Source organism: Adiantum capillus-veneris, chromosome 5 (genome assembly GCF_014529385.1).
Source record: "Adiantum capillus-veneris isolate H3 chromosome 5, ASM1452938v2, whole genome shotgun sequence".
Classification (NCBI taxonomy): domain Eukaryota; kingdom Viridiplantae; phylum Streptophyta; class Polypodiopsida; order Polypodiales; family Pteridaceae; genus Adiantum; species Adiantum capillus-veneris.
Genome location: NC_140935.1, coordinates 40,229,308 through 40,236,479, shown reverse-complemented (window position 1 = coordinate 40,236,479; position 7,172 = coordinate 40,229,308). Strand labels below are relative to the sequence as shown.

The 7,172-nt window shown below is 41.7% G+C and overlaps 1 pseudogene; it reads right to left on the bottom strand.

The window, feature by feature from the left end:
• Nucleotides 1-5,013: 5,013 nt before the first annotated feature.
• Nucleotides 5,014-6,781, bottom strand: LOC147457183 (uncharacterized; annotated as a pseudogene).
• Nucleotides 6,782-7,172: the final 391 nt, after the last annotated feature.

Genomic DNA, 7,172 nt, shown 5'->3' with positions numbered 1-7,172 from the left:
TCTTTGAACTCGGGTCTGACTTCGCTGCTTTTTTGTGATCTTTTCCTTTGTGTTTTCTTCTCTTGCAGCAAGAGCAGCTACTTAATAAACAAGTTTGACGTGTCCCCAATAGTCCTCCATATAGTGTTGTGGACTTTCTTCAAGTGCATCAATCCTGTAGGCAATATTAGGGTCTATATCTTCCTCATAGCCTTCCAAACAAGCAATAGATGACTCACAACATACTTGATTCACAGAAGTGATTCTCGGATGTGGTGGTTGCCGTCCTAGCACTGGAAGTGGTAAGGGTGTTGTTTGAACAACATTTTGGACCTTAGGGACCATGTGTTGTGATGTTTGTTCAAGAGGTGGGGCTGGTGTCAATGCAGGCACTCGAGGTGTGCTTATCCATGCTAAGGTTGGTCTATTGGCCATCGCATGCTTAAATACTATGCAATCTTTAGCTTGATGACCATACCTCCCACCACAGGCATTGCAATTCCCATTGAATTTCTCTCTAAAAGTAGGGCATTCATTGGTACTATGCGGACCATAGCATATTGAGCACCATTGTTGCTCCCTTCTTGGATACATATGATTGTTTTGAAGAGCACGATTGTCTCTAACACTCTCTTGAATGGCCTTGGTGAGGCCTAGTAGAATCATCTTAGATATCTTTGGCTCCTTAGCTATAGGCTTTAGGGTCATTGGATGATGCCCCAATGCTTGCGAGCTAATAGATTTGGGCTCAACAGACACTCTTTCTCCTTGACTCATTAAATTATCCTCCGATTGGATCGCATTGGTGCTGACCACTTTCCAAGTGGTGATACCTCTAATGACTAGGCCATTGCATATATCCTCATGTCGTAATCCCCTAATGAATCTTTCAAGCAATTGATTACTATTGAAGAGCTCATTTGGATTACAATGAGAATTCAAATGCTTTCAGGGACGGATAAAGTCTCTCACCGACTCTCCTTCCTCTCGTTGGGCTTTCTGGAGCTGAGAGGCTACACCTCAAAGCACTCCCTTTCGTATGTATTCTTTCAAGAACAATCTCCTAAGAGTAGGGTAAATCTTTTTTTCTTCCCTTAGGGTTCTACACCAATCCCCAGCCTTTCCAACTTAAGGTTAGGCTTAAAGCATTGCTCTTATGCAGGTCTTGTGTTCTCCTAAAGAATCACATATTTGTTCAAACACTTCGATATGCTTTCTCATATCCCCGTCTCCACTAAATGTTTGTGTGAGCTTGGATATTTATACTGCCTTACTTCTAGGTTCTATATAAGGCATGTTGCGCATATTCTCAGCAATAGATCAACCAATAGCTTGAGCAAATGTTGCCAGGTCACCTAAGTGAGAAGGCACCGTGGGTGAAGGCGCTCCAGAGACTACATGTGGAGTAGGTATTGGCATTGGGCTTGGCACATAGTAAGCCCTTGGGTTCCACGTTTGGTATGGTGTTGTGCCACGTGGCGGCCCAAAGTTCATATGTGTGGCCCTAGGCATAGCAGATGTGAGATGTGACATGCTAATGCTAGCCGGTATAGTCCCATGGAAATAAGAGCTTGGGTGTTGTGATTGTGGAGCATAGGTTGTTGAAACAATGCGAGGGGTAGGAACTACATGAGTACGAGGACCCATAGGTGCATACGATTGATACACACTTGTAGGGGCATTGGGGTAGGCATGGTAGCCGTGGTGTCATGAAGGGAAAGATGATCTGGGCTTGGAAAGTAAAGCTATTACTTGTGGGCTCAGATTGCATTGAGACCCCTGGCGAAACAACATATGGAGGATCCATCGGACTTACCGAGGGAGTCTCCATTTTCAATAAGGTTGGTTGTTTAGCCTTCCCTATATCCAAGAATCTCATGAGACCCGTTGAAGGCATGTGATCCCCTTGTTCTGTCTGTCTAACTCAATAACCCTATGGATGGACCTCACAAACTCTTTGTTTTTTATCCTTCATACTAGTAGCACTCGTTGTGGATGGTAGGACATCTAACCAACCCAAGTGATAGGTGTGACATGTGTATAGGTCGGTTAGAGTTTCTATCTATAGTTCGTACTCCCAGTTGTCATTTAAGAATGCTCCATCTAGGATTGAGGTGCTACGGGTGTCCTTTGAACTAGGTGCAGGTTGACCCTTAGTGGTCGCTAATTCAGGAGCACTTGATTGCTCTCCTAGCAAGGATATTGACATAGGGGCTTTTGCTTTTAACTCTCTTCGTTGCTCCGCCTTGCGTAAGCTCTCAATTTCCTTTTCCCTAGCTGCAATGATATATCGCTCAACCTCTTGCACTTTGGCAAGGCTTCTACCATCAGGTAATATAACCTCGGAGGGGAATAGCTCTGAAGAGTCAGGGGGTGCAATGAATGGAGTATTCACGTGCACATTCTCTAAGAGTATGGGTTCTACGTTGGTCATGAATGGCGAATTTACTTCCCCACCCCCCTCATTTACATTGTTAGCTCCATGTTCGGAGCGAGTGGCTCTACTAAAGGTTTCCTTTAAGCAACTAAGCACGCTTGACCCGGACCGTGGACCCATGGCATGCATGTCTTGGCTTGAGCTATCGGGATTAGGCATTGGGTAATCCTCCATGACTTCGTAGTCAGAGGAAGAGTCACTTGATGCAATATGGGGGTCCTAAGTGGTACTACCTTGGGTTCCCGTTGAGGGCCTAGAGCCTAAGGTAGATGAATAATGAGTGCCCTCATAAACAGAGACGCTCTTGATGTGCTCGTCCTCTAGCACACGACCAGAGCGTAGGTGCATGTGACGTCGACACTCCACAGGTGTTGGTGAGTGTCCGTGAAGGACGCTCACCTAGTTTTCTAGGTGTTTATAATCTAACTTTTTGTATTTGTGGCCCTTTTTTATAACCGAGCCACAGAATATGGCGTGTGATAGCTCAAAACAAGCGTCTTGGCTAGAGGGAGGTATCGTGCTTTACATCCCCCGATTCGGTTACATACAGCTCTTGGAATCCTAAAACTAGTATTTTCCTAGGTTGGGAGAGGACTAGAATTAGTAAGTCCAAAGGGTGAGTGTGAAGGGGATGGTGGAGGACTTGAGGAACTTGTCCCACATGCCCTCCTTCCTTCTTGTGGGGGTAGGGTATATATATAAGAGTGAGTCTAGTGTATATCATAAGATTGATGACTCAGGGCTTGGGCTTGGGCTTGGGCTTGGGAAAATGATCCTGATCCTAAATTTTCATATAACACACTCACGCCTCATGCTTAAATATTTTCGGTTTTTTTTCGGGTAGTCACTGCGCGCGCAGTTTCAGTGGCGTTTTGGGCCATAGACACGCTACACCTTTACCTACTCTCCTAACTAACCTAACTTTATCTCCTCTACAGCTAACTACTCTGCTAACTAAGCTTAACTACTCCGCTAACTACTAACTGACAGTGAAGCTACCTACTCTGCTAAATGCTTACTCATTCACTAGCTAACACACTAACTACTAACTGTGCAAATAAAAAAACTGTGTAAAAGCAGACATTGGCATAAAACACTCATTCACTACTAACACACTAACTACTAACTAAGTAAAAGATTATGTGCAAGCAGACATTGGCAGAAAATAGAGATTATGCAGGTAATAAAAACTTGTAGAAAATAACTTCTTCTTCTTCCTCTTCCTTCCTAACACAAACACTTACAAAAGAAGCACAGAGTGCCTCTTGAGCTTAGTGCAAGGCAATTCCCTGGCACGGTGCCAAAAATGTGGGCTTTTGCCACACATATCGAAGCAAGGGACTTGCCTAGCACTGTGTGCGAGCCACAAATGGCTCCATGCATGCAACTAACCTAAACTAGTAAGCTCAAAGATGACAATGGTGTGTCACTCACAGCTCTACGCTTGCTGTCGTGGAGGATTCCTCTGTGCGAAGAAGAGGGAGCCTCCGCTGCACCACACTCAACCGCCTTTCTGTCATCGTGCCGCCGCAATGCTCAATCACTCTCTCTCTCTCTCTCTCTCTCTCTCTCTCTCTCTCTCTCTCTCTCTCTCTCTCTCTCTCTCTCTCTCTCTCTCTCTCTCTCTCTCAAGCACACACACACACTAGTACACAAAGGAGACGGAGAAGGAGATGGAGCAAGAGCACTCTTCTTGCATTGCACAAATGAGAGAATGCGGTGTTTTAGGTTAGATTGACTTTTATATGGGCTTGCCCGTTCACATTTAGGCGCCCACACTTAGCCCATCTTACCCAAACATTATAGGTTCCAGATTTAGAGTGCGCCTCTCATCGGTGATCACTCTTAACCATTCCTACCTGACCAACAAGCCCGGCCAATAACATAATACACTACTAGCGGGTCCGACAAGCCTGGCCCATGGCTACATAAAAGGTGGTCGCTTGGTGGTAACAATATTTGACAAGAAAACATGGACTCAAGAGGCCAACTTAAAGTTGAGGCTTGCACTCCAAGCTTTTGGCAAGCGCATGCAAGAGGCTTGGTCATCTTAGAACATAACACATTACATGGTATGTTTTTTTAATATGTTTTATTTTGATATAAACCCACAAAATACATGCCTGCTATAAACATTGATGCAATTTTTCTAACTTAATTGGATATACTACTCATTTACAACATACTTTATACAATCATATTCCATGGTTTGCAAAAACATATGGATGTCTTGCAATATAGAGCACACAAGGAGTGGAAAATTCGCATTATCAAGCACGATGAGCTTACTTTTCCCATACACGACATGGTGGTGGAACTACTAGATCCAACAGTTATGACTATTGGTTTTACATAAGGATTATTCTTCAAAAACAAAGAAACAAGGTATTAAAAGTAAGAAGGCAAGCACGGGCAATCAAAATATCTTAGCAAATTCAAAGACGACAACGTTGGAAGAATTCTAGTGTGCAATAGAAGTTAGATTCATGGAGATCAACTAGAACCAAAGATTGCAAAGTTTGGTCTCTTAATGATCAACTAATAGAAAAATAAAGAGCAAGCATATACATGCGCTATATTTTTTCACTTATTGGTTTCTACATAATCTTTTCAAGTATTTTCATGTCTTCATCTTCTTCCAAAGTGTCCTTTGATGTATTTTGTTGGTCTTGAATCTTTAAACTCACAATGTCATAGCAAATGTCTTCTACCACCTGGTGTCAACCTTCTTGGATCATTTTCTCCAATGGAAAGTGCATATCCTTTGTATGTTAGATCATGTCCAACTAAGGATCCTTAGAGACCATGAGCATACCCAAAAATATCGATTGTATTATTCCTTTCAAGAAGAATGACTTTGTTGCTATTTGCAAGAACTTTATAGACACCCAAATATCTTAACAATGTCTTCAAAGCAAAGATTGATATGTATGCATCCACATAATACTTTGAATGGAATATAAAAAATATGGACTTGCTATTTTTCCTATATAAAATTTTAAATCTGCATCTCTACTAAGGTAAGGTGTCCTTGATCCTCTTGATCTCTTCAAAAAGTCATCCTTGTGTGCTTGTACCTTCAAAACAAAAATAAAATTAAGATAGGACAAATAGCTTTTAAAAAATGCAACAAAATAGGTGAAAAAACACTTACACTGATATTTTCATCATGTATTAGTTGTTTATCGTTCCAAATGTTGATGGACCCCTCAATCTTCTCATGGTTCAGTGACTCTTCTACAATTGGAACAATATCTTGGAATGTACTTGACCCTGCATCGTTGTCTTTTTCATTTGGAAAGTGAGGGTCCTTAATAGTTTGTTTTGCTAAGAGAAACTCTTCTTCAGTAGGTTTACAATATTCCAAAGCCTTATCAAAACATATTCTAAGAGCTATTTTTGAGTTGAAACATGTTTCAAGTGGTTGTAATGTAGGTTCTTGCTCCACAAAGTCTATATATTTCATTGGCTCATCATTAGTACCCACATTAAAATTCCATCTTTGAGCAAGAATAGCAAGTACTTCCTCTTCTCTGAGATTGAAATATCTTTGAACATAGGTCAATAGGACATACTCACATTCATTGAGAGGAAAGGTCGACAGAAGAGATACAGGTAAGTGTTCCACAGGCTTACTAAGGCTTTCAAAGACCTTGGTATCTGATCTAACTATTGCAAGGTCAAGATTTTCAGATTCTTGTTCTTCTGATAACATATCAATCTCTTCTTCAAATTCAACATCTTCATTACTCTTTCCAATGATAGGACTATTAGTCTCTTCCTCCTCTAACTCCCCTTCATCAACTTGAATCAAAAACAAGTACACTAAGAATCCCTCATTTCTCTTAAGGAGTCGACACTTATGCTTACACTTTGGACAACCAAAGAGAACGAGTTTGCTAGTCTCTGGAATTGCGGAATATTTTTTGTTTAGTCTCCAAGTTGTGGATGGAAAATCTTTTATCAAATCTATTGCATGTACATATACTTCTCCAAGGTAGGTTATCTCTCTAGCCTTCACCAATCGGTCATAATCTGAAGCTTGATTCTCTAGGAAAGAGGGATGAAAGGATATAGTGGTGGAAGGCGAAGTGCAATTTTCGATACATGACCTCCAAGAAACTACCGCTCCAACGAACAAGAAAATGTAGCTAGATGTGGATCTCCCACACAGCCTGCATAATCAAAATTAGTGTATCCAACTATGGATGCATCATTGTTCCCAAAGCGTAAGCACTTGCTAGCTAAGCCCTTGACATATCTCAAGATGTGCTTCACTGCTTTCCAATGCTTTCTGCCTTGTTTTTCCATAAACCTGTTGACCACTCCCACTACATATGCAATGTTTGGCCGTGTGCTGACCATGCGAACATGAGACTGCCAACTCACAAAGAATATGGCCCCTTTGCCATCTCTACCTTTTCAGCATCCGATTTGGGACAATCATGCTTGCTAAGTTTTTCGTATGCTACCATTGGGGTACTCAATGCTTTCCTCCCTTGCATGTTAAAACGTTGCAAGACCTTGTGGACATACTCTTCCTGTGAAAGTTCAAGTATACCACGTTTGCGATCACTCTTGATACGCATATCAAGAAAGTTATGTGCATCTCTCAAAGCTATCCTAGAAAAGTGCTTGCTTAAGGCATCCTTGAGAAGTGCAATATCATCTTTGGACTTTTTAGCTATGAGCATATCATCCACATACAAAATTTGAATAATGAGGGAACCATCGTTCAACCTCTTTGTGTACGAGC